Here is a 22,586-nt window from a genome sequence, read left to right as displayed (position 1 = left end):
CATTGAAAAGGATCAAATGATATTATACAAGACAGATAAAACATTCTATACCTGTATAGTATAGTATAGTCTCTACTAGCACTTGCAGCCACTTTTTAGGTGTGCTTAATCTGTGCTAACCAGGTTCTCAGCCTTGTGTAGGTGTGGGAGAACTGGCATGCTGACCAGGTCAGCTACCACCTGAGCCCAGATCCAATGTCTAACCCATCTATCTACTGCTAGGAAACATGAAGAAGCCAATCCTACAGATTCAAAGCTGGAGGATCTCCATAACACATGGCAACAACAGGATATCCAAGAGGGGTCCCGGTGAGGATCCAATATTGATAGTGTAACAGAAGCCAGGTGTCTGGAATGAGACCAATGATTCATTGCTATGAACATTTGCAAATGAAGATGTGTGAACAAAAAGGTGTACTGTGGGACACACTGTGACATACCACAGCATCCACAATGAGATTTTTTTTTTTTTGGTTTGGAAAAGTTGCAAGGGTGGAAGGCAGGTACAAAGGCATGGAGAGAAGAGTGGTATTGGGGTGCATGATGTGAAATTCACAAGGTATCAATAAAAAGTTAAATTTACAAATGAGGAACGAATTACAAATTTCAACGAATTACATAGAGCAATCTGCAAATTCATCTGGAGTAACAAAAAACTTAGGATAGCAAAAACTCTTCTCAAGGATAAAATAACTTCTGGTGGAATCACCATGCCTGACCTCAAGCTGTACTACAGAGTAATTGTGATAAAAACTGCAGGGTACTGGTTTAGCAACAGACAAGTAGTCTAAAGGAACAGAACTGAAGACCCAGAAATGAACCCACACAGGTATGGTTACTTGATGTTTGACAAGGGAGCTAAAACCAAACAGTGGAAAAAAAGACAGCATTTTCAACAAATGGTGCTGGCACAACTGGCTGTTATCATGTAGAAGAATGCAAATTCATCCATTCCTATCTCCTTGTAATAATGTCACATATAAGTGGATCAAGGAACTCCACATAAAACCAGAGACACTGAAACTTATAGAGGAGAAAGTGGGGAAAAGCCTCGAAGATATGGGTACATGGGAATATTCCTGAATAGAACAGCAATGGCTTGTGCTGTAAGATCAAGAATTGACAAATGGGACCTTATAAAACTGTAAAGCTTCTGTAAGGCTAAAGACACTGTAAATAAGACAAAAAGACCACCAACAGATTGGGAAAGGATCTTTACCTATTCCAAATCGGATAGGGGACTAATATCCAACATATATAAAGAACTCAAGATGGTGGACTTGAGAAAATCAAATAACCCCATTAAAAACGTGGCTCAGAGCTAAACAGAGAATTCTTACCTGAGGAATACTGAATGGCTGAGAAGCACCTGAAAAAATGTTCATCATCATTAATCATCAGGGAAATGCAAATCAAAACAACCCTGAGATTCCTTCTCACACCAGTCAGAATGGCTAAGATCAAAACTTCAGGTGACAGCTGATGCTGGCGAGGATGTGGAGAAAGAGGAATACTCCTCCATTGTTGGTGGGATTGCAAGCTTGTACAACCACTCTGGAAATCAGTCTGGCGTTTCCTCAGAAAATTGGACATAGTACTACCAGAGGATCCAGCAATACCTCTCCTGGGCATATATCCAGAAGATGTTCCAAATGGTAAGAAAGACAGACACATGCTCCACTATGTACATATCCGCCTTTTTTGTAATAGCCAGAAGCTGGAAAGAACCCAGATGCCCCTCAACAGAGGAATGGATACAAAAAAATGTGGTACATTTACATAATGGAGTACTACTCAGCTATTAAAAAGAATAAATTTATGAAATTCCTAGACAAATGGATGGACCTGGAGAGCATCATCCTGAGTGAGGTAACCCAATCACAAAAGAACTCAAATGATATGTGCACACTGATAAGTGGATATTAGCTCAGAAACTTAGAATACCCAAGATATAAGATACAATTTCCAAAACACATGAAACTCAAGAAGAACGAAGACCAAAGTGTGGACACTTTGCCCCTTCTTAGAACTGGGAACAAAACACTCATGGAAGGAGTTACAGGGACAAAGTTTGGAGCTGTGACTAAAGGATGGACCATCTAGAGACTGCCATATCCGGGGATCCACCCCATAATCAGCTTCCAAACGCAGACACCATTGCATACACTAGCAAGATTTTGCTGAAAGGACCCAGATATAGTTGTCTCTTGTGAGACTATGCCGGGGCCTAGCAAACACATAAGTGGATACTCACAGTCAGCTATTGGATGGATCACAGGGCCCCCAATGGAGGACCTAGAGAAAGTACCCAAGGAGCTAAAGGGATCTGCAACCCTATGGGTGGAACAACAATATGAACTAACCAGTATCCCTGGAGCTCATGTCTCTAGCTGCATATGTATCAGAAGATGGCCTAGTCGGCCATCACTGGAAAGAGAGGCCCATTGGATTTGCAAACTTTATATGCCCCAGTACAGGGGAACACCAGGGCCAAGAAGTGGGAGTGGGTGGGTAGGGGAGTGGGGGGGGAGGGTATGGGGGACTTTTGGGATAGCATTGGAAATGTAAATGAGGAAAATACCTAATAAAAATACAAATAAAAAAAATAAGAGAATGAATGAGCGAAAACCTAGTTTCTAGGGTAAATATTTACCACTGAACTGTTATTTGTACCTGTTGAGAGAGGGAAAATCAAATGTCTCCAGTAGAGTAATACTGAGCATACCAACCACTCCAGGAGTAGCCTGTGCAGGACTAGTTCATTAACATATATTGGACTTCATAACCTTTGTGTATGTGGTTTTATTTGGTTACAGTTTGTTACACACACACACACACACACACACACACACACACACACACACACGGATAGATAGATATGATAGATAGGTAGATAAATAGATAGATAGATAGATAGATAGATAGATAGATAGATAGATAGATAGATAGATATGTTTTTATTTTATTTTCTTCGTTGGTTTGGGAGAGGTTTTAGTATTAAGATTTTGTTATTGAAAAAACTTAAAGTCAGGAAGGTAGGGATGGGAGCAGTATCTGAAAGGACTTGGAGGAGGGAAAATATTATCAACGTATGTTTAAGTTTAAAAATTTTTTTAAGTAATAAAATTATAATAATAACAAAGAAAATATGGTATTTAACAAAGAATAGCATTTACCTACAAGTAATACAATCCTTTCATTTGCAACAAAATTGATGGAATTGGGCATCATTATAATAAAATAAGCCTGACATTGAATTGTAAATACTGTATTTCTTATCTCTCATGTAGAAACTAAAAAAAATTGAATTTAGTGTAGAATAGTGATTACCAAGGACTGAGAAGGAAACAGCATGGGGAAGACTAGGAAAAGCATGCTTTAATATGATCTTTGTCCACTGTCAACTTTCCATAGATGTGTAATTTCTCTTCAATTCTTCAATGTATTACAAACTTTTTAACTTGAGTCTTTTTTTTTTTTTATCAAGGGAGCATTTTATTGGCATAAAAACATTAACTGATCAATGGAATCAAATTGACCCAACATAAATCTACACACATATGAATACCTGATTTTTTTGTTATTTATTTCATTTACATTTCCAATGCTATCCCAAAAGTCCCCCCACACCCTCCCCCACCCACTCCCACTTCTTGGCCGTGGCATTCCCCTGTACTGGGGCATATAAAGTTTGCAAGTCCAATGGGCCTCTCTTTCCAGTGATGGCCGACTAGGCCATCTTTTGATACATATGCAGCTAGAGTCAAGAGCTCTGGGGTACTGGTTAGTTCATATTGTTGTTCCACCTATAGGGTTGCAGACCCCTTTAGCTCCTTGGGTACTTTCTCTAGCTCCTCCATTGGAGGCCCTGTGATCCATCCAATACACTAGCAAGATTTTGCTGAAAGGACACTGATATAACTTGAGCCTTTAAACTTGTTTAAGAAATGAATTTCTAGCCACAGAACCAACTGAGACTGAACTGATAATCAGGAAGCCTGCTTGGGTCTAACATAGACCCTCTGTATATATGTTATAGTTGTATATGTAGCTTGGTGTATTTGTGGGTTTCCTCACAGTGGGAGTGGGGCTATCTCTGACCCTTTGCCTGCTTTTGGGACCCTTGTTCTATTGTGTTGTATCACTGCCTTTATATGATGCCTAATCTTCCTGAAACTTGATATGCCCCGTTTGGTTGAAGTCCCTGAGAGGCCTGCTCTTTCTGAAGTAAAAAGGAGTGGATTGGGGATAGAGGAGGTAGGAGAGATGGAGGAGGTGGGAGGTGGGGAGAGGGAGGGAAAACTGTGGTTATGATGTAATTGTAGTGTGAAATTATTTTTAAAAAAATCAATCTACCCTCACAAATGAAAACAAACACACATTCACCTTCGTGAAATGTGCTTCATTGTGCTTAAAGTGATGGCCAATAAATCTTTTCACATCTTTAGTTTTGTCTAAGCCGTCCTATCAGCCTGTCCCTACTACAGCTTAATTCTTCAACCTTAAGTATACCACTTTCCTATATATGTATTTATATATGTATAAAATTCTCAAGAACAAACAAAACTGTAATTAAAACTTTGTCTGTCTAATCTATTTTCCTGCAAACAACATAACTTCATTCTTGGCATTCTGTTTCCATACTTTTGTAAATGTCAAAAAATTATGGGAGACACCACTGACTAAATCTGTCATTATAGGAGCTGTTACTGGAAAGCTACATTATAATTGATTACATGAAGGCGACTATAATCTGCATTAAAGAAAAAAAAGGTACGTGTATTTGAATTATTTTCCTACTTCAATATTTGAACAGAAGTATACATCATTCATTACACAAATACCATTTCAGCTCTGTCTCCAAATTCCCGCGTATTCATGGAGGTCATTGCTCCTTTCATCAGACATCTTGCAGTTTAATGCAGAAGGTTTTTTATTTTTTATTTATTTTTTAATAAGTTCATTTTTCCAGTAGTATGCCTTTTCCTCTTAGATTTGTTAGTATCCTTAGTTAATTTTTATTAACAGATAATGATTGTATAGTTTTATGGAGTGATGTTTTGGTACATATCTACATCCAGAAATACTAAAATAGGATTCTTAGGCTATCCTTTATCTCTAACATTCACAATTTGTTTGTGATTAAGATCCTAAAGGTATTCTCTTCTAATCATTTTGACTTAAATGATACATTTTTAACTAAAATAACCATCAGTTTAGAACACCAGAAAGTATTCCTTCTGTCTGATAGTAACTATTTACCCATTAACTAATCTCTTCTCACTCCACTATCAGCTGAAAAGATGCCAGCTGTCTTTTCAGTCTCTCACAACCACTATTCTGCTATCTACCACAAATTTGTTTTAATAGTCACCAAATCTGTTGCTTCAGATGGCTGGCTGCTTTAGGTTTTTGGATCATAGCTATATCTTTGCTAAGATGCTGCTCACCCCATGTGTGAGCCACATTTTAATTCCTAAGTACAACCAGGCTATGGTGTTAACATTAATAGAAACATATAGGTAACATGAGGAAACAGGAAAACAGGAAACAAGATATAAAATAACAATATTTATTTCATAAGAGTCTTTTTTTTTAACCCCTCTTTCAGTTGCCATATATCTTCCCTCTCACAAACAGAAGTCTCTTTTTACGAATGTTGCTTCCTAGGTTTCCAAGCTTAGCTTTCCCTGGCTATATCAAAGGGAGATGTATTTGCACTCTATGTTCTTAGCTTCTTTCCAAGTTGATTGACAGTGGTAATATTGACTTTCATCAATTGACCTGTCCCCTTGGTCCAAGCAAAGCAATAAAAATAGTCATCTTAAATAATATTACGTGCAAGACACAGACAGGCCAGATCTGTATATGCAACACTAAACAATCCAATTCTTTCTCAGCATTTTCTTCCATATTAGATCAAGAAAATATCACACTTGAACAACTTTGCTCGGGGCGGGGTGTGTGTGTGTGTGTGTGTGTGTGTGTGTGTGTATGTGTGTTAAGGTCAGGTTTTCCTATCTTTTATTAGCAAATAACTGTTTAAGAAAAGATAACCCACTTTCTAAGGAAAAAGAATTATTATATGCAATTATGGTTAAATATATATTTAGAAAATAAAAAAGCTTTAGAAGGCAGTGAGCTCCATATATGAAGTTTTTGCATTTTTAATTTTTTAGTTCAGAGCTTCCTTGAGAAAAATAGAGAAAGAAGCTTTACAGTGCCGGGACTGAAATTGTTCAACAAAGGAATCTCCATCCTAGGACAAAGGACAATTCTAATATCCTGAATAAAGCCTACCTTCCTCAATCATATAGAAAACATTTATGTTCGCCAAGCTGGTGAGACCTCCACTAAAAGTTCATCAGCAACCAATAGCACAATTCATGCTGTATAATTGCTAGGAATGCATTCATCCCTAGTAAGTGATTGAAACTGAATTTAGAAATGAAGAATGTTCCCTCTATGAATGGGATGTAAGCTGGGCAAAGGGTTAGTCATGTAATAGAATTGCATGGTCCACCAATATTCCTTTGATGAAAATATAGAAAAAACTTGTATGCTAAATGTCTAGTTTAGAGATCACATTCATATACTTTCAGACTAAGGATGTACCAGAACCTCAATATAGTTTATGAATCTCTTAGTATGAGTGTACAGAAGGAATCTTAAAATTTTAATATGTACAGGGATCTGGAAGAAATATGTTATGTGAAATACCACATAATATACCTTAATTTTAATTAATGACCTTTGAAATCCTGTTATATGAAAAACCTAAGAGACTTTTATAGTTACTTTTTCTTATTGTTGTTGTTGTTCTGGTTTTGTGAGGCAGAGTATAGTTCATAGGTTTAGGCAGTTTAGGATGGAATTACTGGGGTTTACCCTTAAATTTAAGGATTTTTTTTATTAAATACATATAGTTGAGAAAATGACAAAATAAAGATTTTTCTTCCAGTTCAAGACTATATCTCAGAATATCTTTAGACTTAAGGTAATCTTCAAGGACTAATAAAATGAGTAACTATGGCCAGACAATGGTGGCACATGCCTTTAAGCCCAGCACTTGGGAGGTAGAGGCAGGTGGATTTCTGAGTTTGAGGCCAACCTAATATACAGAGCAACTTCCAGGACAGTCAGAACTACACTATCTTTGGGTCCCATATTGACCTTTACTAGTTCTTACTATGCTTAATTTCATCCTGACTCTCATTTGGAAAGTGAATGATATAAAAAATTTAAAAATGGCATATCCTCTTTTCTACCTCTACTTATTCTTGTATATACTTATTAGAACTTATTTAAAGAATGTGATTATAACATTAAAATCTATATTTCAGCACTAAGGTGGTTACGATGAAAGCATTTCAGAAGTAGGTATATGACATACACACCAATGTCATTATATTACTCCTACCTAGTTGATCTGACTTTGATGATAAAAAAATCAAATTTGGTATGAGAAGAAATGTACTTCTAAAATTATTCCTTTTTTGTTTAGATAATAACAAATTACATAATTCTTTCCTTTTCTATGTGTTCCCAAATTCAGACATAACCTTTTTAGTTTATATAATGCTACATGTACATATGTTCTCAGGGTGGGTTACTGATATTCAGTTTCAGTTCAGAAGTAACCAATTTATCAATATATGGACAAAAGGTAAGTCATTAGACAAAGTTCTAAAAATCTTTAAAATAATTTCTGTTCTATAATAGTATAATAGATATTACTGGATGCACACCCAGAAATGTTCTTTGACTTTAAAACACTTCTATAATCCATAAGATTTAAGGCTTAGGATATTTCTTGTGACATTTTTCTAATCTTATTCATGTATCTTATGCTCTTAAATTAAGTACTTTAGTTAAAAAAACTTTCTGTTAGGAGCTGTGTACATTCTTAAGTATCCACTGTGGTAGCAATCTGATGATTTGTAGAACAATCTGTGTGTCTGTTTCTGTCTCTCCCTCTCTCTACATATGTATATATCTAATATACATATATACATGTGTGTATTTATTTTTTCAATTTTTAAATTTGTATAAGTGTGTGTAGGTGTGTACACACACCCCACTGTGGTACCTTCTTCAAAACATTAGATAACTTTACTCTGCATGAATTCTTAAAATGTTGCCTTTTGATCACTAGAATTACACCTTTTATTGTGCCAATATCTACACTTTAATGAGTCTGCATAGTTGAAAGGAGTTTTACCATTAAGATTTCTGAGGTGTGTTTTATTATTCTATTTTCCATCACATAAGTTCTAGATAGTATTAATTTATTACTACCAATAATAGCCCTTGTTTCACAGAGAAGAAAACTGAAACATGATGAGATTAAGAGAGTTGGCAAAGGTAGTGATATTCTATACTAGATGTGCACCAGTAAATGCTTGTGCTTTAAAACATCTCTGGGATCCAAACACGTTTACATATGCCTCATTTTGTTAGTGATTTTTGTATTTTATGTAACAGTGCTGTGTGTGATAATGCTTTCAGAAAATCATCTATAGTGCTGACATTGTTTTATCTGTGTTGAGTTTTACATGTCTTGTGGCATTCCTTCCAAGAACCCAGTAAAGTTCAGCACAGGTTGTATAATCACTCAAAATAGATTGTTATACTATATGCAAAAGAAAAGAGAACATAACAGTGCTTCTAGAAGCCTTAGCAAATATTTTGCCTCCAAATATTTTTACTGTAAAAAAAAAATCACAGTTTACAGGTTTATTTGAAGACTGTGTGTTCAGGACAGCAGCTATTTTCTTTTGGATTAATTTTTATATTATTACCCTTTTTAGTTTTTGAAATTATAATTTAACTATACCATTTGCCCCCTCTGTTCCTTTCTATATATTACCATTGCTCTCTCTCTCTCTCTCTCTCTCTCTCTCTCTCTCTCTCTCTCTCTCTCTCAAATTCATGGCCTGTTTTCCATTATTTGTTGTGACATATATACCATATATTTAGTAAGTGCATAAATACAACCTGCTCAGTTCATATGTTTTTTGAATAAAATAAAAGACTCAGTCAGCAATTCGTCTATTTCACATACATTCAAGAAGCATGAAGTCAGTATGTGCATTAACTAAGAAGCACCTGCTGACTTCCAAGGCACCTGTAACATAAGGCAGCAAAACCTCATGTTTGAAGGCTCTGAAGCTTTGTGATTGTTACTAGAGTATTCTCAAACTTATCCAGACTCACTTGTTTCTCTAAACTTCACTGTCCACAACACAGAGAATACTATATTATGACCTGAGAAGTTTGCGGACAGAATGAATTATGGATGAAATGTTCTAAGCCAATATGACCAAAGGACTTGGATAAAATGTTATGTGTTATTGTCACACATTTAATAGTATTTATTGCTTAAGAAACAGCCTGTGTTGAACTTATTTTCAGTAGCAACTACATAAACGTAACCTTTTTTACCTTGTAACTGATAATTAGAACCCAAGAATCATATTTGAAGTTAGTGTTTGTACTGGCTAGTTTTGTGTCAACTTGACACAACTGGAGTTATCACAGAGAAAGGAGCTTCAGTTGAGGAAATGCCTCCATGAGATCCAACTGTAAGGCATTTTCTCAATTAGTGATCAAGAGGGAAAGGCCCCTTGTGGGTGGGACCATCCCTTGGGCTGGTAGTCTTGGTTCTATAAGAGAGCAGGCTGAGCAAGCCAGGTGAGGCAAGCCAGTAAAGAACATCCCTCCATGGCCTCTGCATCAGCTCCTGCTTCCTGACCTGCTTGAGTTCCAGTCCTGACTTCCTTTGGTGATGAATAGCAGCATGGAAGTGTAAGCCAAATAAACCCTTTCCTCCCCAACTGCTTCTTGGTCATGATGTTTGTGCAGGAATAGAAACCCTGACTAAGACAAATTGGTACCAGCATAGTGAGGTATTCCTGTGACAACCTGACCATGTTTTGGGGAGGACTGTGGAAGGACTTTGGAACTTTGTGCTTGAAGATCCATTTGTTGTTAAGAGTTCTGTCAGATGTTGTGTAGGAGCTTGGAAGATAATGTTGAGAACAGTGCAGAAGATGGAGGCCTGGCTTGCAAAATTTCAGAGGGAAAATTAAAGACTTTTCAGGGCCATTGCTATTTTGGATTGTGAAGATTCTGTGGTTCCGGTTAGTTGGGGCTGAAGAATCAGCTGTGATTAACAAGATACCAGAACTACTAAAGTGAAAACTTTTCCTTACTGGGAATGTTAATGCTGGTTAGCTGGAGCTAAGAAATTAGGGGTGATCAAGAAGAGACCACCACCACTGAGGTGACATCTTCTGGGAAGTGTTTTCTGAGAGCCTAGAGGCTGTGTTCCAGAGACCGCCAAGGTTGTACCTTGTGCTGTGGCTGGACTTGGTAATGTGTAAGGGTCACCCAGGTGGTCCTGGTTTTGAAGCCATGAATGGGTCACGCAGAGCAGCTGAGGCTTGGCACTGTGAGAGGCCATGGAAGGCCATTGGTGAAGGTGCAGCCTCAGTTGCAATTGATGGCCCAGGACTGAAGGGGTTATGCAGTGTTTTGGAGATGCCAGTACCATGAGATGACGACCAAGAGCAGCAGCAGTGGAGTACAGGCATCTGGAGCCTAGGGGACGATGTGTGTGCTACAAAGGGCATGGCTGGAGAAGTGACCCATGCCCTTGGAGGAGCCCAGAAGATCATGAGTTAGATCCCAGGCATTGGATGGTTAGAGATTGATTTTTGCTTTTAATTGTGACTGTGCCCTGATATTTGGTCTCCTGAAGGAAGAAACTATTTTAGTAGAGCCCATAGTTAAGGGACTTTTAATTGTAAAAAGACTTTGGATTTTAAAAGAGATGGATATTTTATAGAGATTGAAATTTTAAGAATATGTAAAGAGTGTGGGACGTTTAAAGTTATTTAGACCTTGGGGATGAATAAGAATGTAAGGGTTGGGGCTTACTAGTGATGTGTTTGTGTGTCAAGTTGACAAGGGGTCAATTGTACTGGCTAGTTTTGTGTCAACTTGACACAGCTGGAGTTATCACAGGGAAAGGAGCTTCAGTTGAGTAAATGCCTCCATGAGATCCAACTGTAAGGCATTTTCTCAATTAGTGATCAAGTGGGAAAGGCCCCTTGTGGGTGGTGCCATCTCTGGGCTGGTAGTTTTGGTTCTATAAGAGAGCAGGCTGAGCAAGCCAGGAGAGGCAAGCTAGTAAAGAACATCCCTCCATGGCCTCTGCATCAGCTCCTGCTTCCTGACCTGCTTGAGTTCCAGTCCTGACTTCCTTTGGTGATGAACAGCAGCATGGAAGTGTAAGCCGAATAAACCCTTTCCTCCCCAACTGCTTCTTGGTCATGATGTTTGTGCAGGAATAGAAACCCTGACTAAGACAGTATTCTTTTATCCAATTTGTTCAATGCAAAAGGAAGATTTCAAATTACTATGTAGCTTATCTGAATTAAGCTTATGCTACTTTGATTTATTTCCGATGTCTTTGTTTAAATGCTCTGGAGACTGTGGTCATGTGTGTGTGAACTTATCCATCATCTGCCTCTGCTGCCTGGTATTTTGTATGTGTGACTCTAGGAGACAGAAAAAGTTAGCCTCTGACTGTATATGTATTTAACACTGGTGTGTATTAGTCACACATGTTGATACCTATATTTTCTTCTTTGCAGTTACCCTTAATTTCTGAGAATGGAGAAAAATATGAGCTTCTTCAACATTATTGTACCCTCATCTCATTATCCTACCTTAAAAGAGTTTCCGTAGTCCAGGGCTTTGTGTACAGAAATTGCTTAATATAATTTATATTTGCTCTTGAAAGAACTGCCAAGATTTTCAAAACATAGTGCATTCAAAGAACATCTATATATGTCACTTTTGTAGGCAGATCAGGCTAAAGGAGAGAATGTGGGAGAAAGGAAATGATGCCTGTTAAGAGGTCTAGTTGCAGTATGATAGAGCAGACAGCATATTGCTTTTGAAGTTCAAATCTTGGCTCTGTCAATTATTAAGAATAAAGCTTTAAGAAATATAATTTAGTAACTCTCAATATTGTACCACTGTGGGGGGAATTATACCAACATTTGAGAAGCTGCAGATTGATAGATCCATGGCAGGGAAAATGAACTTTGCTAGTCATTAGTATTAAGCCTGACTAAGGTACTGCTTGCTGTTTTCATAAACACTTGAGATGATAATTAGTGTACCATGTCCACTAAAACCATGCTACTGAGGTTGTGAAATCAGACTATTATCCAAGCTTTTAGGTAAGTTACTCAGTATCTCTAAGCCATATCATCATCCGCAAAAATAGAGACAGTAATGATCTATCTATACCTCACAGTGACTTGGAAGACAAACAGGAGAGCACAGTGTTTGGTATTTGGGAACCATTCAGTATATATAAAACATCATACATTCTAATGAAGATTAGAAATTATCCCATTTCAAGAATTTTCTTTTCCAAATCTTACACTCAATTTAGAGATCAAAATCAATATAAAGGGAAAGAAAACCACACACAAAAAGAATAAACTTGACTTCACTCACATTTCACTAATATTTATTTCCATCTGATTGTTTTTCATGCCACCTTACCCTCATTTGAACATAAAGTACACATTGTAGGTAAGTAGTCCAATATGCTGCCTTTTCTCTGGAAGGCAGGTTGCTTACTCAACAGCAAAATGGAAACTGCTTCTTGTGCCTCAGTATTTGTGTCAGCAGCAAAACTGAAAATATTCCTTGTCACCCACACTGCTGTCAGGAGGGGAAAAAAAGCTGAGGAGCATCATTTCAGCACTAACACAAGTATCAGGATGATTTACCTATCTGTTCTGCCTCACTTTCATCTCAGCTCTCAGAGATTCATTCATCAACATTTTATTTACACACACATATCTCATTTTTACACCATTTTCTCCCCACTGCCAGATGGCTCTGTTGTGTGCATCCTGTTCATCAAGGAGAATGAGAAAGAGACACAGGCACATAGTGTTGGCATTTGGGTAAAGCTCCAGCAAATAATGGGTCAGACTAAAGTAAATGTTTGTCCTCCCTTGAAGAAATACTAGGCAGTGACCAAACACATGAGTAAATGATTAAAATTAGAAACTTTGCTCCTATCGTGCCACAAAGTTTAACGCAGTGTATTGTGTACTTAAACTACTTAATGAATGAAGTTTCTACTACTTCTAAAGATGAATCAGTTCATAGTCTAATATTTCTCTTTACGGTATCATTCTCTCTAACATCAAGTTTACAAAAGAAAACTGTTAAAAAAGACCATTAGAAGTGGTTAAGAACTCAAAAACTTGAATTAGAATTTTGAGTCTTTTGTAAATAAGTATCTTAAGTTTTACTGCCTCATTTTGTTTACCTGTAATTGCTAAACAGCTACAAGATTTTTATTTTTTAAAAATTGCCACATATTGTAGAGATTTATTGTTAGAACTAAGTGATTTTATTTTTAGAAAAAAAATCTCATCACAGTGCCAAACATAAAGTCCCAATTAAAGGGAGTTATTTTTGTGGTAAAATCAAAGTTTGAGATGCTATGGAAGTGTTCTTTCATGGATTTTTCTGCTTCGGATAGAGCCTCTGGTCCATCGGAAGCAGGCATTCCTCTGCTTTCTGTAAAGGAAACATGGCATTGCTTAATGGGTAAAGGTGATTTCCTGCTGACCTGGTTTCAACTCATATGGTGCAAAGAGAGGACTGACCTCACAACTTGTCCTCTGACCTCCGAGGTATGTGGATATAATGGCAAGAAAAAAATGCACCCAACACAGATACACACACACACACACACACACACACACACACACACACACACTAAATGTTTTCTTAAGTAAACCAAAAACTGACTGGTGAGGGGTGAACAGAATTGAGAAAGGAGACAAATTGGCAGTCTGGGCCTCAGGCTACCATGACAAAGTACACAAAGACCAGCTGACTTCAGAGAAATCTATTTTCTTAAATATGGAGACTGTAAAGTTCTAAGATCGACTTTCTAGTGGTTTAGTTTCTCTTGAGATCTAGCATCTTGGTTTATACTGAATGATTTTGTCCTCATGTCCTTTCCTCTGAGCACTCACAGAGTGAAAACATGACTTCTTCCACTTTTCTTCTTAGGACAATGATCCTATCAGCTTATTATTAATTGTTATTAATTCATTTGACCATAATTATTTCACAAAGCCTATCTTCAAATATAGTTACATCGGAAGTTAAGATTTCTGTGTAAAAACTTTGGGTGGGAGAGTAACAATTTTTCAGTTCACAATGTATTAACAAATCAATCATTTACTAAGCCTCTTTGGGTTTGTCTCTTTATGTTTTTGCATCAGTAGGGACTGAATCTAAGGCTTCAAATTACCAAATAATTTATATCCCCATATATTATGGAGAGAAGACTTCTTTTTGTAGACCTGGATGGCCTGGACCTTTCTATGTAGACAAGTCTGGCCTTGAATTCACAGAGGCCTTCCTACATCTACCTCCCAAATGCTGGAATCTATTTTTTTTTTCGAGACAGGGTTTCTCTGTGTAGCCTTGGCTGTCTTGGAACTCACTCTGTAGACCAGGCTGGCCTCGAACTCAGAAATCCTCCTGCCAGTGCTGGGATTAAAGGCGTGCAGCACCACTGGAATCTATTTTTACTTTTAAAAATTTGAGACATGGTTTCACTAAGTTGTCTGGGTTGACAATAAACTTCTACTGCAGCTCAGGCAGACCTTAAGCTTGAAATTCTCATGACTAAGCATTCAAAGTAGTTGAGATTATAGACATAGGCCTATGTACATCTGGATTGACTGGGTCTGTTGTAAGAGTTTTTCCACCTTATCTTTATATCCAGGTGGAAACACAGAGGACAGATTGGAGATCAGTTGTAGTGCTGAAGTAATGGAACAAAAATATTCCTGAAGAATTGAAAATCAGGTCAGATCAAATGATGCTCCACAGGTTATATACTAAAAGGACTGCAGTTCTATAGAGACCACAGATCCAAAATGGAAAACTACTAGAATTATAACTTGAAATATCTTAGCAGATTGGTCTAGAGACATTTAACATTTTTTAGTATATGCCAATTGTATATAAACATGTGTTTCATTATTTTTTCATATATGTGTGCAATGTTTCTTCACCATATTTGTTATCCTCTCTTGTCCTTTACCCACTCTTGAAGATTTCTTCCTTCTTTCCACTTCCATACTTTCTCAAAAATCTTACTTTCGCACCTTTGTGGGGTGTGTGTGTGTGTCCCAGTATGTTTCATTAGGGCCGTTTACAGAATTATGAGTGAGGACTTGTTTATCAAAGCATGGTACCTTACCAGTGGCTACAACCACAACTACAAATATAAAATTGCTATCCCTCCCCCATCAATCACTATAGGTATATAAATCTTCATAGAGGAGTGTATCTCTGGGTGGCCCTCCATCTTCCATGAGAAGATGATGACAGGGCCAATCTTGTACAAGTATTATCAGGTGATTTCAGCTGAAATGAGTTTAGGAGTACGGCAGTCACATTATGCCCAGAACTCAGACTCAAGTTTCCATTCCTCTCCTTTCTCCAGCTTTTACATTTACTCTACCATGCTTTACAGGGTGTTCCTTGGAACTTGAATGCGGTAATTTATATGTCCCATTTCTGTTTGAGCATTGGTCACTTACTCTCAGCACTTTGATCAGTTATGGGAGCCCACAATTACTGCTGGCCAGCTTCTCTGACTCAAGTGGACAGCAGCCCTAATCTATGAGCACAAATGTAGGTGTCTCAAAGGAAAGTTTATGGGCATACCATGTTAATTTAGCAAAACATCAAAAGGAGCTTGCCTTCTAGGTCTAATGACTTCATCAGTCACTGAGTTTTGACCAGGTTTACCATAGCAGATGTAAATCCTTTCCTGAGTAAGGGGAAGCAAGTTACATTTGTTTATTGGATTTTACTTTTAGGGTCTATGTTTAAACAAATATTTTTGAAAATAAATTCTTACTTAAAAATAAATGAAAATAAAAAGCATACAAAGAAATGTTGTATACTCCTTATCCTGATATGTCTGTTGGCATTTCTTTGTTCTCTGTCACATACAGGCACAGAAACAGACACTACTTTACTCAGACAAATTAGTGATGAGTTATATAAACTGTAGTCCTAAGAATATGACACATGCATTTACAATAATATATCTCTAACATTCAGTTCCTCTCATTTGACTCATTGTGTTCTTTGTAGAATACCACCCTCCAATTGAGAGGTAGTCTAGACTTGCTGCCATGTTTGTTGACATAATTCATTAAATTCTTTTATGCTAAAGCAGTTCTACAGTATCTTCTTGTCCCTTGATCAAAGTCATGAATAAATTATTTAATGTACTTTTTCTTTTTACCTTGGCAATTAATATGCTTTTGCTGGGGAGTCACTTTGAGACTAGGTGAATTTGAAAGGTTCTCATTGTAATTTACCCCAAGAGCAAGATTCTTTTGGTTATTATTAAATGATCTGGTTTTGTTATTATAATTGTAAACTGTAGGGATTACAATTATGCCACTTTATGCACACATATCATCATCCTATTTTAAACAGGAATCCTTCTTCCATGTTCACTTAGACATTTTCTACTACTGCCAGCAGGGGTTCATGATTTTTTTGTCCTAGGATTTACTTATTTTGATGTTCCTATTGTTGTATATTTTCTCATGAAATGTGTGTTTTCTTAATAATCAGCCAGTAAAAATTTTAAAGAATTGTATTCAGAGTAAATAAAATATTCCATACTTACTTTGTGTCTGCCCTATTCTGGTCTTAGAACAAGCCATTTTTCCAAATATTCCTTAGAAAATACATTTTTCAATTGTGCTTCTTGCTGTAGTTATTGTTATATTTTAAGCAAGTTTGAGGTATAAAATTTGGTTGTATTGTCATTTTGTTTTCCTCCATAATTTGATGTTTCAATGATATTTGAAAAAGAAATATCTGCCTCCTCCCCACCATTTGGAAAGAAAGCTACATTTTTATTTTGTTATCAAATCTGTCTTCTTACTGTTTTACAAATACCTGTTTTGTTGCTATTGTTAATTTGTTATGAGTTGTAAAATAAGGAAATCTATAGCACTTCATACACTTGTATAATTTATTTATATTATAAATAATATGTTAGCGTATATAGCACAATAGAGTGCATAAATTAAGATTTATGTGGGTCTTTTTGATTGTATCAGATGGGTTTCACATACTTGGAAAGACACACATGACAAAAAGCAAAGAAGAGATTAATTGCCAATATTTAAGGATATCTGTTCAATGAAACTCTTATGTAAATAAATACATAACTTGGATGTTTTGTGATACTGCCTAGGACTCACGGAATATTGCATATGACCATATTAGAAGAGAAAGACTTGTTACAAACCAAAGCCCTAGACAAGGAAAAAAACCTAACTCTGTATGAAACCATCTAGTTGTAGCAGACTCTTTTTCCTGGAGCAATCTAATAGGAAGTGAGGACAGGAGTGCATCACTTATGAGAGGGCAGAGCAAGTGTGATTTTGTTGATGAAGTGCCCTAACCACAACATTTCTGGCTCTAAGAATAGTCCATGCTAACAATAACTATCTTTTCTGAAGCTATGAGGAGCTAAGAAAATGAATATGAGCTCATTCCCGCATAGAGATGAGAAAGTTCCATTTCTGGGGCATCATTTTTCTCTGCACGAGAAGAGAATAGCCAGGCAATTCAGAAAGCAATGAAAAGGGGAGGTTTGAAAGTTGCATGCACACTGACATGTGTCCTGGCTTCAGCCAGCCTTCTAATCTTTGGGAGGAGTTCAGTGACATTCACAGGAAATTAAAATTTCAAAGGATAAATTTAGTTATATAGTAGAGAATATGCTACAATCAAAACTTACTATTGCCATCTGATTGAAAATATCATTACTAATTTCAATTTCTTGGTTCGTGATTTCTTGTGATAATACAATGTAGAATGAAATTCATAAAAATACAACATTTGTTTTTTCCTAGTTTTGAGCTATTAAAAACACAGCAGTATCTATCTAAGCAACGTGAATGTTAGGAATTATGCTGTGTGAAAAACAACAATAACAACAACAATAATGCTTTAGTTACCATATCAGATATGACAGTTCACCTACTGAGAAACTTAGAGTAATCCTGGGAGGCTTTTAGCTGGTTATCTACAAGTCTGCATAACAGATGTAGTCCATATTAAAATCCAGAGTAAGTAAATAAATCTTATTTCAGAACAGCAGATTTTTCATTCTCACCATTTTCTTCCTTGAAAGATTAGTTAAGTAATTATGTGCTAGCAAATATTAGCCTGAAGAGTCAGCATAGTACGCGACAAGTTCCCTTGGTAGGTTTATGAAGCAACTACTACATTATAGTTATTTTACATAGCTCTATAGTATGTTTTCAGGCCCTACTGCACTTACTACTGGAACTGAATGACCTGTGCTTCTGATTCTCCACAATTAGAAAAGCCTAACATACACTCATCTTCCTCCGAAAGTCAGATTTTCTTGCCATCTACTTGGGACTACAAGCAGCAGCATGTTTGTAGATTTTTCTAAATAAAATTTAACTGTAGTACACATTTTGAGATATTTTCTTTTGCAGTATCCTTAGCTCATGAATCCATTACCACTGATTCGGTTCATGTGATTGCTAATTTATCAAAGAATATCAACCAATCTCAAATAAATTTTTTTTTGCACCCTTCCACTCATGTACTCCACACTGAAACCTCAAGTGTGAAGTACACACTTGTTTCATACCCTACTTGATGTAAGAATGAAATACTATTAAAAAACCTCACATTATGATAAGCCATGTTGCTTAGATTACAGAGTGATGTTAGTGTGTTGCTACTACAACAAAATTCTATTTCCCAGGAGATCTATAAGAGAATCGTAGTAATGTTCAGAACAAAATTCATTGTTTTCATCCATTTATCTACTTTTCACCCTCATCACTAGGTTAAGAATTTGTTTATTATGATTCTAGAGATCTGTTCAATGTTAAAGAAAAGATGTTACGCCTTAAGGATGGCAAACTCTGAACACGATAAAATATTGCCAAGTTACTCTTTGAAAGGATAATAAGGAGCCATTGTTACTGTGCAGGAAGTCTGACTCTGTCAGTTATATTTAGGTACCTAGCGTCCCCTGCTGGATCTGAATAGTAGTCAATACAAGAAATTTTGGGTGTTGGGGCTAATGGCACCTAGTCACCCATTAGTGGCTATAAATTAAGTTTATCACTCATACAGTAAAAAATAAATAAATAAATAAATAAATAAATAAATAAATAAATAAATAAATAAATGTATTCCTCAAATGGAAAGGTACATGTATGTTCCAGAGTAAAACAAGAAGACACAAGGCTTTGTTTATTCAATGTGGCTAGTGTGTGTGGACAGCTAAGGAGAAGTAAAGTTGCTAATATCAAGGAACAAGACTGTGCGCCACTTTACTGGTTTTCCAAGTGTGAGACAAAAAAAAAAAAAAAAAAAAAAAAAGGTTTAGGGACTTGAAACTTTCACTGGTCAAAACAAACAAAAAGGTCATTTTTAATTTATCATAATTAATCCCCATAAGGTATCTCATGTCTAAAGTTTTCCATTTTGAATTTGAATTTGCTGTTTTGTTCTTAACCACTAGATAACATAGTATAATTAATATTAATAAACTTTAAATCAGTATTGAATCAAATAGCTTCAGAAGGAAAGGGACAACTGAGGAAATAAGACAGTACAGCATCATTGGAAATGTTGAAATATTTTATAAAGGTTTCTGGTTAATATAATTTTTGTCAGATTTCTTAGTTTGAGTATTAGATTTCATATTTCTTGATTGACTTTTATAGCCATATTTTTTTGTAGTGTGACTATGGACATCATCCTTTGTTTTTTGGTTATTTAGTAATATAGGTATATAACAGAATTTCATTAATAATAAATAAGTATGTTGAATAATAAATAATAAATTCAGTAAACAATCAGGATGCAAAATCAAAGCACAAAACCCAATTGGACTTCTTATTTGTTTGTTTGTTTATTGATTGATTGATTGATTCAATTTACAACCCAATATCAGCCCCCACCTCCTCTCCCAGTACCTCCTTGCACAGATTCTCCCCTCAATTTCCCTTCCCCTTCTTGGAAAAGGGGGAATCCCAATATGTCCTGAACCCACCACTCTCCACCTCCCATCACATCAAGTCACTTCACGACATTCTCTCCAACTGAGGCCAGACAAAGCAGCTCAGTTAGTGGAACAGGATCCACGAACAAGCAACAGATTCAGGGAGAGAACAGTACCAGTTGTAGTGATCTGGTTTTACATTGAGGTCTTTCATTCATTTGGACTTGAGTTTTGTGCAGGGTGATAAATATGGATCTAATTTCATTCTTCTCCATGCAGACACCCAGTTAGACCAGCACCATTTTTAAAAGATGCTCTCCTTTTTCCATTGTATGGTTTGGCTTCTTTCTCAAAAATCAAGTGTAGGTAGTATATGGGTTTATTTCTTTGTCTTCAATTAGATTCCATTGATCAACCTGTCTGTTTCTATACCAGTACCGTGCAGTTTTGTTTTGTTTTGTTTTTTAATCACTATTGCTCTGCAGTACAGCTTGAGGTAGGCATGGTGATACCTCCAGAAGTTTCTTTATTGTTGAGGATCATTTTAGCTATCCTGGATTTTTAAAATTTTCCATATGAAGTTGAGAATTATTTTTTCAAGGTCTGTAAAGAATTGTGTTGGAATTTTGATGAGAATTTCACTGAATCTGTAGATTGCTTTTCGTAAGATGGACATTTTTTACTATATTAGTCTTGCAAATGTATGAGCAGGGGAGATCTTTCCATCTTTTGATATATTTTTCAGTTTCTTTCTTCAAAGACTTGAAGTTCTTGTCATTCAGGTCTTTCACTTGTTTGGTTACACTGAGATGTTTTATATTATTTGTGGCTATTGTAAAGGGTACTGTTTTCCTAACTTCTTTCTCAGCTCATTTATCATTTTGTAGAGGAGGGCTACTGTTGCAGGAAATATTAAAAAATGAACCCACCAACTTCCAGCAGGGCCAGGCCATGCTCCCATGCTCCTGCCTCCATTGCCAACTCTCTGGAGCTAGCCTGCCCCCCTCCCCGACACCAGGTGATCTCATGCCAACTCTCTGCCCTGTGAGGCCACAGGGCTTCCACCGGGCCATCTCTAGGTAAGGGGGTGGGGGGTGAGTTCCTCTCACTTCCACACAACGCTCCACACACCCCTGGTTAGCCATCTCAATACCTAATTACTCAGTAGAATCAAGACTCTTAATGCTTAATTACCCAATCAGATTTATGTATCAATAATAACTATACAATTTACAAGATGTCAATACAATAGTTTCAGAGCCAATTGATAATGATAAAGCTTTAACCCAATTATTCTAACTTTTTGATAGCACCACACCGGCCTCCATACTGGTTCTCTCCCCTCCTCAACCCTCTCTGTTTCCGCAGCTCCTAGCTGCGCCTCTGTTTTCCTGTACAATCACAGGCTTCCCTCTGCCCTAATGTGATTGGACAGGGAAAATCCTGCAACAGGCTAGTGATTTTTATTTTTATTTTTAAAGTTAATTTTGTATCCAGCCACTTTGCTTAAGGTGCTTATCACCTGTAGGAGTTCCCGTGGTAGAGCTTTTGGGGTCACCTTTGTATACCGTTCTATAATCTCTGAATAGTGATACTTTGACTTCTTCCTTTCCAATTTGTATCCCTTTGATCTCTTTTTGTTGTCTATTTTTTCTGACTAGGACTTCAAGTACTATATTGAATAGATAGAGAGAGAGTGGACAGCCTTGTCTTGTTGCTTTTTACTGGACTTGCTTTGAGCTTCTTTCCATTTAATTTGATATTGGCTAGTGGCTGGCTATACATTGCCTTTTATTATGTTTAAATATGCACCTTGTATCCCCGATGTCTGCAAGACTTTTAAGGGGAAGGGGTGTTGGCTTTTTTTCAAAGGCTTTTTCAGCTTCTAATGAGATGATCATGTGTTTTTTTTTTCACTTTTTTTACATAGTGGATTACACTGATGGATTTTCATATATTGAACCATCCCTGCATCCCTGGTGTGTGTGTGTGTGTGTGTGTGTGTGTGTGTGTGTGTGTGTAAGAGAGAGAGAGAACACAGAGAGAGAACAGAGAGAGAATTAAGAGAGAGAGAGAGAGAACAAAGAGAGAGAGGTACAGAGAGACAGAGACTCACAGAGATTGAGAGATTCTTTTCTTTTGGTTTTAATGGTATGAGATTATTTCTTGTGTAGCCCTGAATGTAGTTAACCTCATTAGGTTGGGGTTTTCTTTCTATTATCCTCTGTATGGCTGGGTTAGTGGAAAGATATTATTTAAATTTGGTTTTGTGATGGGATATATTGGTTTTTCCATCTACAATGATTAAACATTTTGCTGGGTATAGTAGTCTGGGCTGATGCCTGTGGCCTGCCCAGTTTTAGAGTCTCTGTTTAGAAGTCAGGTATAATTCTGATAGGTCTCCCTTTATGTGTAACTTGGCCTTTTC

The 22,586-nt window shown here is 36.7% G+C and overlaps 1 long non-coding RNA gene across 1 annotated transcript in view; it reads left to right on the top strand.

Moving 5' to 3' along the window:
- Positions 1-17,088, top strand: part of Gm14936 (predicted gene 14936) — a 28,891-nt gene extending 11,803 nt beyond the window's left edge. Inside the window, exons 2-4 of the long non-coding RNA NR_166839.1 lie at positions 4,701-4,773; positions 6,180-6,421; positions 14,846-17,088. This is a non-coding gene — a long non-coding RNA (predicted gene 14936). The remainder of the gene's footprint in view (positions 1-4,700; positions 4,774-6,179; positions 6,422-14,845) is intronic.
- The last annotated feature ends 5,498 nt before the right edge of the window (positions 17,089-22,586 follow it).

Source organism: Mus musculus, chromosome X, assembly GCF_000001635.26.
Source record: "Mus musculus strain C57BL/6J chromosome X, GRCm38.p6 C57BL/6J".
In the NCBI taxonomy this organism is placed as follows: domain Eukaryota; kingdom Metazoa; phylum Chordata; class Mammalia; order Rodentia; family Muridae; genus Mus; species Mus musculus.
Note: the sequence above shows the minus strand (reverse complement) of the source record. Positions and strands in the feature narration are given on the sequence as shown.